The 18,722-nt window shown below is 38.8% G+C and overlaps 1 protein-coding gene across 3 annotated transcripts in view; it reads left to right on the top strand.

Moving 5' to 3' along the window:
• The window catches only part of TSPAN9 (tetraspanin 9), a 199,900-nt gene that overhangs the window by 130,310 nt on the left and 50,868 nt on the right, over positions 1-18,722 (top strand). The gene's annotated exons all lie outside the window — the stretch shown is intronic.

Below are 18,722 nucleotides of genomic sequence, written 5' to 3'. Positions count from 1 at the left end.
CCCCTTGTTTCTGCTGTTCCTTCCGCCTCAGGGGAAGGACCCCAGACATTCCTCCCCTGATCCAGTGTGGGTTCCCTCTCATGGGAGACAGTCCTCCGGAAACTTTCGCAGACACACTGCATCTCTTCACAAACTGCTCCAGCATGGTTCCCTGCTGCAGGCTGCAGTTCTCTGAGCAGCAGACTGCTCCAAGCGCAGGCTTCCCTCAGAGTCACAGCCTTCTTTGGGCTCAGCCACCTGCTCCAGAGTGGGGTCTTCCATGGGCTGCAGGTGGACATCTGTTGCTGACCTTGGTATTTGCATAGGTATTTCCCTCACGGCCTCCCTCCTCTCAAGTTCCCCTTAAATATGCTATCACAGAGTCACAGCTACTACCTCTAATTGGCTCGGCCTTGGTCTGACTTGGAGCTGGGGGAGCCTGGAGAAGCTTCTCACATGAGCCACCACTGTAGCCCCCTACGCTGCTACCCAAACCCTGCCACACACAAACCCAACACAATATTGAACAGGACTGGCCCTAGGCTGTTCAGCAGCCAGATGTAGCCCCATGCACTACAACCCTTTGAGCTCTGCCCTTCAGCCAGTTCTTCACCTGGCGCGCTGTGAACCTGCTCATTCCACAGTTGGACAGCTTGTCCAGAAAAATGCTGAGGGATAGTACCAAAAGCCTTACTAAAATCCAGAAAAAACTACATCTACCTCTTGCCCTTCCACCCGCTAGGAGGTTGACCTTATCTTAGAAGGGTATCAAATTATTTAGACAGGACTTGCCACTTGTTAACTGTGCCTGATGATTGCATTGTTATTTAAATGCCTTTCAATAGTACCCAGTATGATCTTCCTCATAATTTTTCCAGGTGCTGAGGTTAGACTAACAGGTGTGTAGTCTCCTTGGTATTCCCTCATGCCCTTCTTCATAACTGGAATAATGTTGGCTAGCTTCCAGTCAGTGAGGACCTCCCCAGACTCCCAAGATCTTTGGTATCTGATCAAGCGGGGTCCCGCCATAACATCCACTAGCTCCTTCAGTGTTCTAGGCTGAATTGCATCAGGCCCCATGGACTGGTGAACATTCAGCTGGTGCAGCTGCTCCCTTGCAATTTCAGTGTCCACAAATGGAAAGTCACCATTCCCACAGTTGTGGTCCTCCAACTCAGAGGACTGGGCATCCCAAGGTCTATCGGTATTCATTGAAGACTGAGGCAAATGAAAGCACTGAATGCCTCTGGTTTTATTTCATCCCTATTTGTCAGGTGACCATCTTCAACAAGTATCAGTCCAATGCTTTCCTTAGACCTCATCTTGCTATTAACATACTTTAAAAAACTTAAAAAACTTTTGTTTCTTACCTGTAGGGTTGGCTGGCTGATGTGTTGACAGAGTATGAAATCTGTCTTTTATACGTCTCCCTATTTATTTCAGCTGCAGGTTAGAGAAAAAACACAATTACTCCAACAGACATTTTTTTTTTTTAATTGAAGCTCAATAAAATCTTAATGGTTTATGGAAGCTTTCAAGTAAGTAGTATTTGTTTAATGTTATCATCCTAATTTATTCTACAAGCAGAATGGAAGGGGCTGAGCCCCCTATACTATGTGTGTTTTACTCTTTACTTTTCCCTGCAAATACCCCTTCTCACCATCATGTAGGAAGTGTCTAGCATTTTTTAGGTACAATGCAGTCTGTCCTGCTGTGGTTCAGCATATGGAGATAGACTAGTATCCAAGAAATACTTTTTGGACAAAGGATTTTGGGGTCTAACAATTTTGAGAGCAGTCTGCATTGCAAGGGAGACAAATAAAGTGAACTACTGTCTCTTTTTAATACAGGAAGTAGTCATGCATTTAAAAGTTGGCATTGCAGTAATGTTGTCCAGAGTTAACAGCTGGTGTGGCTCTGGCATACTGGAAATCCACCTGTCTGTAGACAGTAAGGATTTTTTGTGAAGTTTACTTATATGAATATGTAGGAAAACACGTGAGTTCTGCTTATTTCTTCATTTGTTTGAGGAGTCTTTATTTGCAGATGTGATCCCACTGAAACCAAAGACTTTACCATAAGTAAGGATGTACAGCACAAGATGCCTTCTTTTGAACTCAGACATGGCAGACACTACCTTTCTTTGGTAAGGGAAATCTTCCGAAATTTATTAATGATTATGCTTCAAAGCTAAAGGAGATTTGAGTCTTCTTGTTAAATGCATGTTTTCTAATTACTCTGTTTTCAGCTGGAGGTATTTCTGCATAGTAAGGGATTTACTTATATTCAACTAGATATGACTGGCCATTGCCAGAGGCAATTTAATTTGATGGTTGAATAATCATCTGATATCTTAGGACAAAGCCTGCTTATAATGGAAGCAGAGGAATGTGAGAGATGCATGCACACTTACTCCAGTGCACAAATGCCAGGTACACTGCATTTTCAGTGGTTGGTTGGTTAGTTAGTTAGTTAGTTAAATTAATTGCTTAGGAAACAATGAAGAAAATATGAGTATCAGAGAAGATACTTAATGAATTTCACTTCAGCTCTCTTCTTACACCGTGATTGCAGTACTTAACTAACATAGGATGTAGTCATATGAGATGTATGACAAATTGATTTTTTTAACAACCTGGTGAGCGTGCCTGTGAGTTATCTTTAATGACTAAAGGAATATCATTACTCAAGTTGAACTGATATCAGAACAAATTTTATTTTGACATCTAATTTGTTAGATGTTAGGACAGGAGCTGAATACACTAAAATAATATAATTAATTATAAAAAATGTACCTTCTTAAAATAAGATTAAATCTTGTAGAAGTCTATAACTCTTGCTGAGTGTGGTGGACCAAGATACAGTTAATTCTGATTGATCTTCCTCCCAGATACATAACTGAATGCACTAGTGCTGTATGGCCAGCACAAGTGTATTTCAGTATTCTCTATAAATACTATTTTATAGTATATTTTTGAGATGATAGACTGACGCTCTTCAGAAGGTAGATGTTGAAATAGTTCAGTTTTGTTTTGTACTGATTTATGTTTTCCTCCACATTCTATTTGATTCTCAGATATGAAGGTAGTAGAGGTAGTATGGTTGTCTGTAGTTTCTACTGCTTGCCTTGAAAGTGGATTCCATCCAGTTGTTTGTAGTTCATACAGACAGCTGTTGCAGTTGTGCTGAAAGGTATAAAACCATTATCATCTGCGACAGCTGTGAATTTTGCAAAAATCTTTTACATCATGTTTATGAACTGTAAATGTGTTCTTTGCAGGTTGGAATTCCAAACCCAAGAACATAATTAACTATAAAAATTACAGGTTCCATATGAACCTCATTCCTTTTTAATAGCTCTCACTAGGTTGTCATCTTGGCCTTTTTTCCTTGCTTCATTTTTTTGCAGATTTTGGTGCTGTGTAATGGTGATTGAAAAAACAGAGGAGAGATAAGCATATCAAATGTACTTATATAGCATCATAGCAGTAATCTTTTTATTTTTTGTATTTGTGGCAGATATTTTTTAAGTGAGTCATGACAGTATGCAGTAGCTTTCTAGGTGTTTTGCCCCCTTCCTCCTACTGGTATGGGAAGTTCTTATTTATCATCATCTGTGTGTGAAAGTGTTCACAGAGATAAGGTTTCAGATTATGTCTTTGTAAGGGGGGGGAGTTGCTAGTTCATGGATCATTTCCAATGAAATTTCAATATAAAAAAACAACCTAAAAAGTTCTGCCTCTACAAAAGTGGCTTCTACTGTATATTTACAAATCAAAAATACAGAGTAATTCAGTAGATTTTGGCAAGAGAACCTTACATTAAATATAACTGAAGAAATTATATAGGACTTTCCATTCCACAAATTTGTGTTATTGCAATTACATAATAAGCTTGTCATAGCACAGAGAATTTATGTAGGAATTCACAAGTGTAGCGCTAGTTGACATCCAGTGAATCTGAAGTAGCTAAAGTGGGTACTCTGAATGGGTGCAGCAGCATTGGGGGTGTTACTCCTTTTCTTTTCAGCAGCATTGTGAAGTGCATATTGAAGAAGTGGGTACCATAAAAATAATTAGCATTATATGACACAAGTGAAGCTTGCTTTTTGTATTAGTAGTTAGTTTTTTATAACAAAATTAAGTAAGAGGTGGGATAGAAACAAATCCATCTTTTGTGTCTTATATTTTAGTCACCCACTTTATGATAGCTTTAAAATGGTATTATTTATAAATTTGTGGAGTGGAATTAAACATTTTTAATTATTCCTCTAGTAATTACAGGAACTATTAGACTGCTTTTCTTTGCAGTGGTTATTTCTTTACTTCATTGTTGCAGTATGTTTCAACTTCAGTATCTCAAAATGTTTCCATGAAATATAATGTGAAAAATTACCTAGTTCCTTCCAGATAAGCATAGGATTCTGATTAGAGGAAAGGCAATGGATGGGGGGAAAGGAACAGTATAGCTCAGGTCTGATTTGGCTGATTTTAAAAATTTCCATTACTGCTTTCCCCTACAGAGAATGTAAAACATAAGAGAAAATATCCCTCTGTGGTATGTCACACTTCAGAATTAAATAGTTTTCATGGTTCAGTGAGTGTGCAGAACTCCGCTTCAGCTCTGGCAGTCCAAGGTGGTTTAATTTCAGCCTTGCTAAACGGTGACAGTATTTATGTTCTGGTTATTCTACCAGTGCAGCTGTTGTGACACAGTTGCCTAACTCCACTGCATAAATGCAGCTGAAGAGCACTCACTGTAACTATGGCAAGAGCATGGGTGTATTCAGTAGCTCTCAGATCTCCGGGTCTGTGATGAGGGACACAAGGGAGGGATGATGTTGCCCCAGCCTGCCTTTCTGTTCAGGGTGGAGTCGTTAATTCCCTAATGGCAATTCCCTCACCTCTTCTTGACTTGGCACTTGGGGTCCTCTCTGCCCAGTCTGAGAACTGTTGACAGCTCATGTTTCTGTGTATTAGCTAATCACCTTAGTAAAAACCCGGCAGTTTCATTCTCTCCTATGCAAACCACTCTCATAATGCATGTTGAGGGGACAGAGGAGTGAGGCAACATACTTGTAATGTAATATTCAAGAAGGGAAATGGAAAAAGTTGACTGCCACAGAGCAATAAAAAACAGAATAATGAGATAGGAGGACTGCAGGGGAGAAACAGAAGATTTGAAAGAGGTTTAAAAGAAAACATGAGGGAAAATATGAGAAAGAAGAGAAGGGGGTTGGGAAGAGCCTGAGAACATGGAAGGAGAAGGAAAGCAATCAAAATCTTTCTTTTTCCATTGTTTTCTTGAGGTTGCTTCTCCATGAAATAATTCAGGTATCAGACCTTAAGCTTGCATTTAGCTGGCATGCCTTTAAGTTACATTTTCTAATTGGAAACATCAAACATAGTTTTTTTTTTTTCCCATCATAAAGCTTAATAAGAAAATAAACACCACCACGCACTATAGCTGCATCCAGAATCCTCACTGCTGGATTCATTGGTTTGATAGTTTAAATACACTGACTATTTATTTTCATTTCAGCCTCTGGTTGTCTTTTGATTTGAAAAGCTGGGAAGGGAGGAGTGATTGTTGGGTCATGACTGAGGTTAGCTTCATGACTATGGTGTCTCGCAGCTGAGCTCCAAGCCCCCAGACACCTTCACCATTTTGTCAGATGGTTCCCCCTTTCAGGTGCTGAGCTCTGGCACTTGTAAAAGTCATGTTTTTTCAATGATCTGTTTCCCTGTACCCGCATCTGTGTGCTGTCATCTGTAGTTAGCTGTTTTGTTCACAAGTCAGTATGCTTACTGCCATGAAACGGCCAAACTTGATTGCTCTTTTCTTGTGTGAAGCTCATTGCAGCCTGAGAGAAGAGGTTTGTCTATCCCCAGTCTTTATTTAGCTTATATAGCCATCCTTCTTTCTTCAGTTTTTAACTCTCTGCATATGCTGTTTCCTTTTACAGTCTTACCAGCCAGTGTTCACTGGTAGGGCATGATACAAATTATGTGGTATTTTGGTATAATTGCTGAACATTTTTGTTTGTACTCAGTGTGCCAAAGCTGTTGATGTATATATAGAAAGACAGCATTTCTGCCTTAGTCCAAGTTAAACGCATAGATAGAAAACCAGTATTTCTAACATTTACTTCTCTTTCAAAGTGGCACATAAATTTATTGCCTATCACACTGTTAGTTCTACCTTCTTATTCAAAATTAATGGAAAATGCACCAGGTAGAAAATCAAATGTAGATATCCCTATTTTTTTTAAGAAAGCAAGGTTGTTTGCATAAAAGAAAGGGCTTTGTGCACACAGAGTATGTGTTCATATGTCTAGTGTGATTTTAAGTGTAGAATTATGAATTCAAGTGTGTGTATAAATCCTGGTTTATGAACAAACTGTATTCTGTATTACAGGCAAACTCTGAACATGTGAGAACACTTCAGGAGAGGAGAGCAGTAGTTGTCTCCCTCTACATTTTCTTCTTGGCTAGACTGCTGTAATTCCAATTCCCTGCAGGAATGATTCTCCATTTCTTGCTGATAACCCATGTGTGTAATCTAATGGTTGGACATGTACCTAAACATCTGAGAGGTGCATTAATAATTCACAGGAATTTAACTGGGAACGGTCTCTTTATTAAAGCATGTCCCTTTTACTCACTTCATGGAAGAAAAAGGGTCTGCAAGGAAATTGTGTGCTTTGTTATTGTCATTGCTGCCCATTGTGAATAATTTGTACGTAATTTAGACCCTACAGTTAAGCACTTCTAAAGCATCAATGCTGAAAGGCAGCTGTTTGGTGGCATGAAAATAAATAAATTGGACTGATTTTTTACGAAGCGGATGATAATGTGGCCTATACAGCTGTTAAAAAGGTTTAACCACAGTCATTGGTATATATACCTACACTGCTCAGGGGTGAAGAAACAGAGCCCCTGCAAGACATAGAATGTGGTCTCTGGTTATTAGGAGCATCATAACCCTGGAAAGACAGGAAATTTCAGGTGAAGGAGTGCTTCAGCAGAGTGTTTTCCACTGTGAGTGTTAAATGGGGCAGCTCTGCAGGTGGCCTTGTTCCAACAGTGGAGACAGAAAAGAAGCTGAAATGTCAGTCAGCTGGTAGCTTTTCATATGTGACAGCACAGCCACAAATCCAGTAAAACATCAGTGCTAACCTCAAGACCATCAGAAATGGGCTTTGGGAAGTGAAAGACAATCCTGTGACAAAAATGAAAGGAGTGGCTTGTACACACTGTTCATTGAAAAGTTGAAAGCTGCTTTTCTCTCTTGCCCACCCTCCCTTTTTTGACTTATCAGTGCCTACCATGCTGAGATAAGGGTGAGACACCCATGGGGTAAGGAGATAGGAGACAATCTGGTGCCGAGTACTCTGCCACTGTGTCTTTGTCCCTCTTTCTCATCCCAGGTGACCAGAGCAGGCAGGGGGGTTAGTGAAATGTTTGGCTCCTTGCTTGGGAAGATGTGTTGGGTGAACCTTGAATTTTGGCTAAAAGGTAAACTGTGCTGTGAAGCACAGGATATACAAGGAAGATATAGTATGGCCAAAAGACCACACATTCCTAGTCTTTCTCATAATATTTTGGGTGGTTTTACATCGTGGATTCTTAGCTTAGTGTTTGGTTGGTTAGAATTTTTTTGTCTCTCATCTGTGAAAAAATACCACTATCATTCTAAGGGAAAACACGTCTCAAAATGTGCCCAGCGTTCAAGCTCAGTTATTAACTGATGATCCTCAATTCTTTTCCCCATTTTGCAGAATGACAGTATTCCTTCACCCTCAGGTCACCAAGGTCATCACGGCTCTGCAGTTTTCCAGCACTCATTGCCTACCACTTCTTTGATTGCTGTTATTTCCATTTTCTTCACCTCCATAGCACAAAATGCAGCTTAAATTGAATCTCTCTGCAGCAGCCTGATCAAACTGGATTCCTAATTCTGTTTCTATTGTCTAATGGGTAAATGAGATTTTCCTTTCTCTTTTTCAGTAAGCCTTCCACATTCTGAGTAAACCTCTCAGCTGTGCATGTATCATCTCCCCTTTCTAAATTGCTTGTGATACTGTAACCCCACATTCACTAGCATTACTCATCACAAAGCATAGAGTTTGCTTAATTTAAAGAAAGAGAGACTTGCTTAAGGAAAAAGAAATAAACAATATTAATTTCTTAATGCAAGGCCTTTGCCACATTTCATTAAGAAAGGCGAAACATGAAGACAAGGAAGTGAATAATACATAAATAGTTGTGAAAGGTCGGGGGAAGAGCAATATAAAGAGACTTGTACAATAAATAAGTGTAAGTTTAGTTGCACTGCTGAATTGATTTTCATGTCTAAGAATTTTTCAAGTAAAATATTGGCTGAGATTTCCAGGCATGGGTGCCTAGTGAGGCACATCAGCTCCAGGATTTCAGAAGCCAAGCTGCCAACTTGCAGCCCCAGCATATGTTAGCTAGTAAGCAGTCCATGAGAACAAGAAGCTCTCTACCGTTTGGTGGCTAAGGAGGAAATGAAAAACAATTTGCCACACATTTGCCTTAAGCTTTAAAAAAAACAGTCCAGCCTGATACACTGATTTATGTTTAAAATACATAAATAAATAAATTGTACCTACATATGTCATCAGCTGAGATTGCTGTGCCACACTGCCGTTTTCCATTTTGGGAAGATTATCATCTTGGCATTCAAATTCAGTATTCAATTTAATGTCCACTCTGACCAGTGAGATCTGTCCATGTGGAGCAGCTGCCAAGCCAGTTAATGCCTGTTCTGTTTTTGTGCCTCAGAAAGGAATCACTTCCCATTTGTTTTTCTTGTAGTTCAGTTTAATTCATTTCTGTCCTCTCCTTCAGTCTGTCAGTTTTATTACTAGATTGAATGTTAAGCTTAAGGTCCTTGGCAGTATCCCAGTTTTAAAGCTACATTTTTATAAGATGGGTGTAACATTTAAAATAAATTATGAGAAAACCCCAAAACTCTTTTTTCTTAAAAAAAAAAAATAAATCTGCTCTGAGACTGAGCAAGTGTACACTGCTCCCACCAGAGCATTTTGTCTTACTCTTTCTGCAGCAGAATTTTTCTGATTCTTTTTTTTTTTTCTCTCTGGCTCATGCCAGTTTAGAAATGAGAGAGAAATTTGGTTTAATATTTTTAAAAGTCTGTAACTCAGACAGAATTTGTAATCAGTAGCATACAATATGTTAGCACAGTGTAATATTTTTGAGTATGGCATTTTGAAATACGTATTGACAGAGGATTATGTCTCACTTTGCTCCTCTTAACCTCTCCATAGTGCCACGAACATAATTTATGCATATCCAATTTTAATTATTAATTCAGCTTAGCCCAGACTTTCCTTACTGGAATAAAGGACCAGGAAAGACAGAGAGAATGCTTGTTCAGCATATGCTTCCCTGGCACGGGACAGGTTTCATTTTGCTGGCATTTCACCTCCAAGTGCAGTGCAGGGGGAGAGAGACTCAGCTTCCAGGGTTCATTGCTGTGGTTTATGTCACCCACTGAATATAGAACAGAATTCTGTCAAGCAACGCAGTAATTCCTGTGTGAAAATAGATGCTGTGCTCTGCTCTCAAGCTAGCAGCTGCCTGGTTTGATACATGGGCTTCAGCAGGGCGGCAGTCACATGACCTTAATGCAAAACTGTCCAATTCCTTGTGAAAGTTCTCTATTTTCAGTGAGTGTCAGCAAATGAAGCCAAGCACCTTTACTTAATGAAAAGAGCAAGAAACAATCTGTGATACCATTTTGGTGTGGATTAACCTAATAATTGGCTTTTTGGTTTGTTTTTTAAGCCGCTGGCCTTTTAAAAACTGGTAGTGATCACTTGTCTATGCTCAAAACAAATATATTGTCTTTGAATCTTTTGGAGTGGTGAATTCGAGAGGTTATTGGCATTGCAATTGTGACTGCTCATCTTTGACCAAGAATGTGTCATAGTGAGATGATATGTTGGTCTTTGTGCTGTGCTGCCAGATGCTCAAGCTTTATCTGTACTGGAAAAAGATGGTTTAAAGACTCACTTCCTAGTCAAAGGGCGGATCCTACTTCTTTTCAAAGATATGTTTGGCATTGAAGAAGAAAGCTTGCTCTGTTCTTTGCTTCAAAGAGATACAACAACCCTGAGAAGACTACTACTGTTTGTCAATAATGAAATTACATGAGTTGAATAAGTAACACTGTAACAGAATGCAAAATCATGAAACTTGATAGAGAAAGGAATCAGTAGTTACTCTTCATCTTGTGCCACAGCAGCCAGCAAATCAATATGCAAAACACTTTAAACCCCAGAAATTCCCAAATGCTGCTCTCGTGGTGCATGTTTTGCCTGTGGAACTCATTGCTATAAGATGATATCAACATCAAAGGACTCAAAGACAATTTGGGCTTCTTTATGGTAAGGCTACCCACTGGTCAAATATCAGAGGAAAAGAAAATCTCACTTGTGTTGTGACTTAATCTGATCTTTGTCTCTAGGAAGACAGGTAACATTCTGAAATCGACTTTCATGGGTGCATTTTATTTGGCTCCCTTTGGATGTGTCTCGTTTTCAGACACTGTCAAAGACAAGCTACTGGAGTGGCGGGCGCTTAACATTTGATCTAGTTCAGCAGTTCTTCTGTAGTAGAATCCTAGAAATTATAGTACTGAACATGGTATAAGAAATATGACTGACAATTTACTCCATATGGCATTACTTCGTGTCCTGGTAACTTCTCATCCTACTTGGAGTTGCTCAACCTCTGTGGAGTAGTTTCAAACTACTTCAGTCATCAATCATGCCTAAGTCCTGTGCTGTTGATATTAATAGGGGAAAGGCTCTTGTTTTCTTAGGCACCAGCAATTGCTTTTAGGGGCAATCTAGACTGAACCTGTTTCCATTAACCTTACAAGTAGTGGTAGTGCAGCTTCAGTGGCATAGAATTATCTAACACGGGAAAAATGCCATGGCTGAGTAAGGTACTGTCATGTTACAACATAGCCGTTCTTTAACCAGGAAGAAACGAAGGTGACATCTGGAGCGGAATTCTCATATCAGCAATGAAGCGATGCTTTCACAGTATCATGCACATGCCGCATGATGTCCTCTTGCATTTATAAAATGCTCAGATGTGTATATTTTAAAATAACACCAATTAAGAGGGATCTTAATAGAACACGAGGAAATAAATGGAAATAAATATAATTTGAATAGCTTTGTAAGAAATTATGGCCCAAAGGTTATACCACTAAAGTGCAATGGAAAAGAATACTGAATAAAATACAGTCATTTTGAGGATCTCTCTTGTTCTTCTCCCTATTGAAATGCAGAGAGTGCAAGCTTAATGATCTTCTTTATTCTTGATCTTAATTCATTTTAGCATTTTTCATGTGCTATCTTTTCATTATTAAATAGGAGGAAAAAAAAGTGTTAAACTCCTTGTTTATCCTTTATCATCTCTACCTGTTAAGCTCTTATGTAATCACCTTGCTCTGACCTGAATGCTGTTAGCTACACAGGACCCTAAGAAAGTTGCAAATATTAGTTACAGTCTTCAAAAACATCTTTCTTCATAATTGCAAGACTGGTTAGTTAACAGAACTTGGGCTCCCAAGTCACTGTAAATAATTTGGAGCCTTTGTCTCTCTTACGGGACTCTCTTGTGGGAGCAGTGAGTATGGGTTGCTCCGTACGGGGAGGTAAGCCGGGAGCTTTAATCTTAGTGGCAGGACTAGCACAAACTAAACATTTGAGAAACAGAACTGACAACATACCAGCAAGATATCAAGTGAACTGTAGATGCAGATACCAAAACCATTGTGAACAGACTTGGGATTGTAAGGATTGTAACTTCACAAAACAACCAGCAACTAATCATTTCATAAAAGGAAGCATGACATTAAGGTGGTTAGGAAAAAAAAGAATCCTTGCATTCTTGCATTGGAGCCTTCAGTTTTGTAGGGTTGTAAAAGCTAGTGGGAATCACTTCCATCGTAAAGCTTACTTTTAATCAGTAAGTGTATATGTAGAATATAGTGAAAGCAGCTTTAGCTGCAAGAGTTCAGGGAGGCTGACAAGGTTAAAAAACATTTTTTTTTTTGCTCTTATCTTCCATTCTTTATTGTATAGGCAGAAGGTGAAATATTTGGATTATTTTTCTTTTTTAAAAATAAATGTTTTGACATTAACTTCTGACAAACTAAGACTGGTGCTTGCTATTGTTGATTGTCTTTGAAGATGCTGGAATCTTCTGACTTTCTCCTTGGCTGAGGAGCAAAAGGGGAGCTATTAGAAAAGGGAACCTTCCCTCAGCCCATTTACAATGATTTAATTAAACAGATGTTAACAAAAGGAAATAATGGTTAGACATTTAAATGTTCTTAGCTCTATGGCTAGGAATTTCACTGACCTTTTTATATGGCAATTTCCTGTCATCCGGGTGAATCTACTGAAATAGAAAATGTAATCTCACATTTTAATTATGTGCACACACATTTCTTGCACATGCACAGAACAGATGCAGGGATAGATTAATTTTTTTTTGGTTGTTCTTGACAAAGCATAGGGCTTACTCATTGAATATGCATATGCCTGTGTGGACAGAAGGGTGAAAGAGTGAAAGAGGAGATGGAAAAAGGACACCAGATGGTTGATTTTTCTTGACCTATGTTTGGACTATCCTGTTGCAATAAAGTTCCTGTTCTAACCCACAGGCATTTTTGCACTTCCCTAAATTTTACAGAGAAGATTGCAGGTGTATAATTCAATCATCTGTCATTGCAAGAAGACTGAAAAAATACTTTGCTTATTACTGTACAGGAATAACTGATGGATGAAATAAGGAAGATTAAGAGTAAGACTAAATATCAGCTTCATTGAGATGCAGTACTTGGCCAGGTTTAGAACTAAGAAAGTTAGTAAATTATGTCATTGAATTTGGTCCCTGTGTTATTTAGTATAAGCCTACACTGAAGAATCTGCCTTAACGTGGCTGTGTACAACATCTAGAAGCTATATGTAACACTAAACTTAATTGAAAATTTAGCAGATTTGGTCCTGAATCTTCATTTTTAATTTCTAAAAATTCTCAAGAACCTTCTTCTTGCATTTTCTAGAAGATATCCCAAGTTGTTTTGAGGTCATCTGTGTTCTGGCGTGTGGAGGCAGTGACTTGCTGATTGTTTTTTTGATTTGTAGTCTCCTAAGGGGTAAGGATTCATTTATAGTTGTATGTTGATTGTTATATAGTATGCATGAATTTGCGAGGGCCTTCTACTCTGAAAAAATAATCTGTGGATCTGCAGGGATTCTGGAGATAACTGCTGTTATATAGAATGCAAGAAGTGTACTGGATTAAGGGAGTGCAGTATTTGTATATAGTGTGTTCTCAGGTCTTTTCATCCAGTAATGCAAAATGAAGACCTGTAATAAGCTGACAGTGCAGTTTGTTAGTCCTCTACTAGTATTTAGAGACTTAAAAGTATCCACATACTACTTGTGGTTTTTTTCCTTTTATATGATCTGATTATGCACCTACAAAGTGTCCACTATCAATAGGTGTCTTGGCTAGATGCTGTCTCCAGAACATTTTTATAGAGACAGCCATCTGGCTGAAAGTATGATAGTAAAGGGCAATATGTGGCAATGTAATGAGGTAAGATCCGAGAAAAAAAATACGATGAAGGAATACCACCATAATACTTTTTTTACAGTTGAGACACAGGAAGAAGGGAACTGATTATCTATTTGAAATATAAAGCATTGTAGAGCAGGTCACAGTTTCAAATCCAGCTCAGGTTGTCAGCAACAGATCTGTTACCATGTAATTTATACCTGCCTCTGTATATAAAGAACTTGCTGAGGAGTCAGCCTGATTCCCTCTGAAAAGCAGGATATTGACAACTTGACTTTCATTGTATGGAACAACTAAGCATGTTTGGAAACGATGGCTGTGTGGATGATAGATCACTTAGAAGAGCTTTGGTAGTATAAGAAGGGGGGGATGGATTGATTCTGTAAAGAGCACATTTTACTTTTAGTGCTGTAACATAAGGTAAACATACAGAGGGACTACTATATTTCAGATGGTTGGGGTTTGCTTTTTGGCAATCAAGTAACAATGACTGTCCTAATTAAATCTCTTCCTGGTGGTTACTATCATTGTACTTACTTTGGTTTTCATTGGTGTAGAACCTTTGAGTCCTAGACCTGAGTTCTTACTGTACAAATACTGAATCAGGAAATGAGCAGGACCGATTTTTGCAATGGTTTTCATCAGCAGATAAAAAAGCGCTTCTCAGAAGAGCTAAATACCCTTAGGCCAATTTTATTAACAGAGAAACCAAGTCACTGGCAATGAAATCACGCACTGCAGGCCCTCCAGCCAACCACCATCACACTGAGGATAGAATCTAGGTCTTGAAAGTCACACTGTTCTCTTGTTCATGCACCCACTAACACATCAGGCCTGATTTACCAAGGAGCTGATTACCCTCAGTTTCTTTTGATTTAAATCAAAGTTCTGAATGCCCAGTATTTAAAAAAATGGAGCCCAACTTAGGAAGGATGCCTGCAGCAGCATGTATTTTGATATGGAAGGCTGTGTTCCCTTTATGAAGCTATTGTGTTTGTTCTGTAAACAACTGATGTTGAAAGTGTTCATGCCAGATATGAATGGAATTTATATGCATGTGCTGTAATTCCTGTTGTAAATAGTAGAAGGGAATTGTGAGAAGTGGTAAAGATTCTGGGCTGCTTGTCCAGAAATTAGGTGATCTACTTCTCAACAAATCCATACTGTGAAATTTAATACTATAATAGATATGGTATTAGCATTATGTCTGAGTTATGATTTATGGGTGTTGATAACATGAAAATCTCAGATGGTATATTCCCTCTGTTTTCTTGTTGTATATATAAGTCATTCATTGAGAAAAAAGTTAATGTAATTTGGCTGGAAGCAATCTGTAATGCTTACTAAGTGAATAAGAGGCTGTTATTCTTTCTGGTTTCCCTTCATTGATTGATACTTTATGTAAATATTGGGTTGTTATTAAAAATTTATTTGGGACTAGAAACAATTTGGGAAGTTTTTGTGAACAGCTGTGTAGAACATCTTCATTCTCCTAGCTAGCTGGCAGAAAAAAGAGAGTTTGCTTTCAAGGTCTTTCTGAAGCTGATTTGCACAACTTTGCCCACATGAAAGAGACATAGGTTTGGGTCACTTGGAAATTCAGCCCACCTAAGGCATGGCCAAAGACAGTCTACCTCTCTCTTGGCTGCTAGTATAGTCCACAGGGAGGATCTAAAAGTACGTAACTGCAAATAAGGTCTTCTCAAATCTTTTACCGATCTTAGCACCTCTAGGCAGGTCTGGCATTTAGAGCCAGAAAATCCAAACTGTTGATGTGAGTATCTATTTTAATTTGATTCCCTGAATGTTCTAAACAGCCACGTTGGGAATGGAAGAGTATCAGCTGCCCTGAGAGGGAGAAGTTACACAAGTTTGCTTTGGGGGGAAGGCGAGGGGGCTTGAGGGTCTAGGGTGAAGAAATAAACTAAGATATATGCGCAGCAGTTAGAGAATGTGTTGAAACTGTCTTCTTTTTGCTCTTTGTTCTTGGATTAGTCTCAAACAGTTGTGTAGCTCAGGCCAGTTAATTTTTCTGGCTGATTTCTTCTATTGTGAACGTTCTTGACCCCAGTGGAGTGTATGAAAGGTACACCAGAGTACTTGAGGATATAACATTGTGTATTATCTCTTTGAAAAAATGGGGTAGATGACTAAAAGCTGTTGATTCTTGGGGATGTCTTTGTTTCTGTAATAGGGAAACAGTCTCTTTTTCTTCTGCTTAATAGGCTCATTGGCAGTTGTTCATGCCTTCATACCTAGAAATCAGCAGATGACTGGCTGGTATGGGTAAGGCTCCACTAACTCAGGTTAAAGTGCTATATGAGGAATTCCAGTCTCTTTTCACTTTAATCAGCTGATTTTGGATATGTATTTATGGGGTGTTAGCATGCTGAAATTAGAAAGTTTTTTTGTGCATGGTTCCCCAGTTTGCTGCCATATGCAAGAATGAGTCCCTTCCCAGGAAGGTATATCTGTGATCTGCTTTAATTTGATGGTTTAGTTATTCTTTTTCTTAATCTGCGCATGTCAGTAACTTCCAAGGTCTTAAATGTTCTCACATAGTTCTGAGCAATAGCACTGCTGTAGCAGCCTTGACATATTTTCTTTCTTAGCAAGAAAGCAAGCATGTGGGATTGACTCTTTCACTGGGGACACAGCTCCATTCCCACTAGAACTTTACAGGTGATCACCTAAGTAAATTCCTTCTGAGTTATTTTATTTGCCATCACTAAGCCTGTCAAAACAACCACAGGAAAGGAAGTGTGCTGCACCTGCAAAACCAGCTAACATATATACCACCAACAAAATACTATTACAGCTGTCAATGGAGAGCCCAGTGTCATTGGTAAGAACTGAGCCATCTTTCATTATCCTTGTGTATAGCAGAATAGGTTTCTGCATTACTTTCAATTCTACTGCAAGGCCTACAAGGAGCAAAAGTGGTTTTGTGCTTTCAGTTACACTTTCTAAGTGGAACAGGTGGTGCCTTCCACTCTCAGTTGCATAGAGTTCATTCTTTCTACATTCTTGTTGCAAAGCTACAAGCTGTAAGAATATGTGGTCATTTTCTGTTGTATTTAATGAGGATGCAGCCACCCGACAATGTATTTAACACATCTGAATTAATATTTGGCAATGCTTCATACTTTAAAAGTGCTTGAAATTCTCTGAGTGCTTCCAAGTACCCATATTACATCAAACCTATGTTATGTAGATCAGCAATTCTGTACTCTTTTGGCTGTGCCTCTGTATTTAAAATGTCTGGTTTTAGCTGCTCTTGCTTTAGTCCAGTTGTTAATTGTTACACTAAAAACATGATGTGTAACTTTTCCCTTTTGGTAGGTGTCAGGAACATGCTACCAAATGATTAGACCAAGATCTTAGAACACATTCCATTTCCAATTTGGTCTTTCTTGCCAAAAAATTCTCCAAGGGGCAAGGTCCTTCAGCTCACTAGTCTCTAAAATGTGAAGAAAGTATATAACTACATTTTTGAAGATGGGTGCATAAGAGTGATTTTCTATATCTTTTTTTTTTTTATGGCTCCCCAAAAGTGGTGAGCAGCAGTTCATCTATTTCTTGAAAAACAGCAGTTCAACTAATGTGGTGAGAACTGAAATTCATACCTAGCTGTGTGTTCGGAAATGAGGCAGTGGGATTGCTTGGATCCTGCTGCCAGTGGTAAGCTAGAGTCCGTGCCGCAGTTGTCTCCTTCTTCTACTCTGATTTCTGTGAGTTTTGTGTTATGTATCTTTGCATTATGAAAAACTGAGTATGAAGAGGATCAGGAAGGCTGCCCTCCTTCCCTCTTTTCTCTGACTGTTGAAGTCAGCAGATGCTATGCTATTGATTTCACTGCAGCCAGAATTTTATGCTTTCTATTTAAGAAAACAGTTTATGCTCAGACTCCTTTATCACTTCATTTTCCCATTGTAGTCACAGCTAATTATTCTACCTGTAGTTTGTTGCTGTTCAGAAAACAGTGGGTCAGTTTCTTTTTCTTTATGTGGAAATTAAGGAAATTAATAGATATGAATGCAATATTTTGAAGTCTTTGTCAGTAGCTTATTTTCAAGGCCTAGACATTTCAAATACATATGACAGATTTTCACACACATGCATATATGGCAATGACAATGAAATCAGTAAGTCTGGTTCATAAGTAAGTTTAGAATAGTGGATTTGAATGTACTACCTTCCAAAAATGGACTTCTGCCAGCTTCCCCCTGAACAAAACATACCTGATCTCTGGATTGGGCAAGACAAGTCTTAATTTAATCTGAAAGTTTAACATAAAAACTGTTTTGAAAGTGATTTATGATCTGTATTTATTAAGGACACTAGCCTTTTCCTGACAAAAGTATTCCTTAAGGCTTTTTGCCATTCTCAAAATCGGTGAAATGACTGCATTAATGTTAAGTGGGAATCACTCCCACCTTTATCTATTATTTAATTATTAACTATCTTTCTTTATTATTTAACTATTTAAGCTTCTTAGGGCCACAAAGATGATCAAAGGACTGGGAAGCCTGCCATATGAGGAAAGACTGAGAGAATTGGGTTTGTTCAGCCGTGACAAAAGAAAGCATAGGGGAGACCTTATCACCATGTTTCATTATTTAAACAGTGTCTACAATGAAGATGGAGACTCCCTTTTTACAAGGTGTCACATGGAAAAGACATGGGGTAATGGATACAAGTTACTCCTGGGGAGATTCCAATTGGACATGGGGAAAATTTTTCATAGTGAGAACAATCAGCCACTGGAATAATCTCCCCAGGGAAGTGGTGGATTCCCCAACACTGGACACTTTTGAGATTCAGCTGGACAAGGTGCTGGGCCATCTTGTGTAGACCATGGTTTGCCAAAAAAGGTTGGACCGGATAACCCTTGAGGTCCCTTCCAGTCCTGTTCCTTCTGTGCTTTCCCCAGATATACCTATTCTGCAGTCTCTGTGAAATGGAAAAGGTCTGGAAGCATCTCAGTTCTCTGGTGCTTTTTTTTGGTGATGCTGACTGAAATCCATGGTCCCCAGCAGTATCTGCTTAATCATGAAGAAGACAGCTCACAGCCAAGAGACTTCTTTGCCC

Source organism: Tyto alba, unplaced genomic scaffold (genome assembly GCF_018691265.1).
Source record: "Tyto alba isolate M040663 unplaced genomic scaffold, T.alba_DEE_v4.0 Super-Scaffold_21, whole genome shotgun sequence".
Classification (NCBI taxonomy): domain Eukaryota; kingdom Metazoa; phylum Chordata; class Aves; order Strigiformes; family Tytonidae; genus Tyto; species Tyto alba.
Note: the sequence above shows the minus strand (reverse complement) of the source record. Positions and strands in the feature narration are given on the sequence as shown.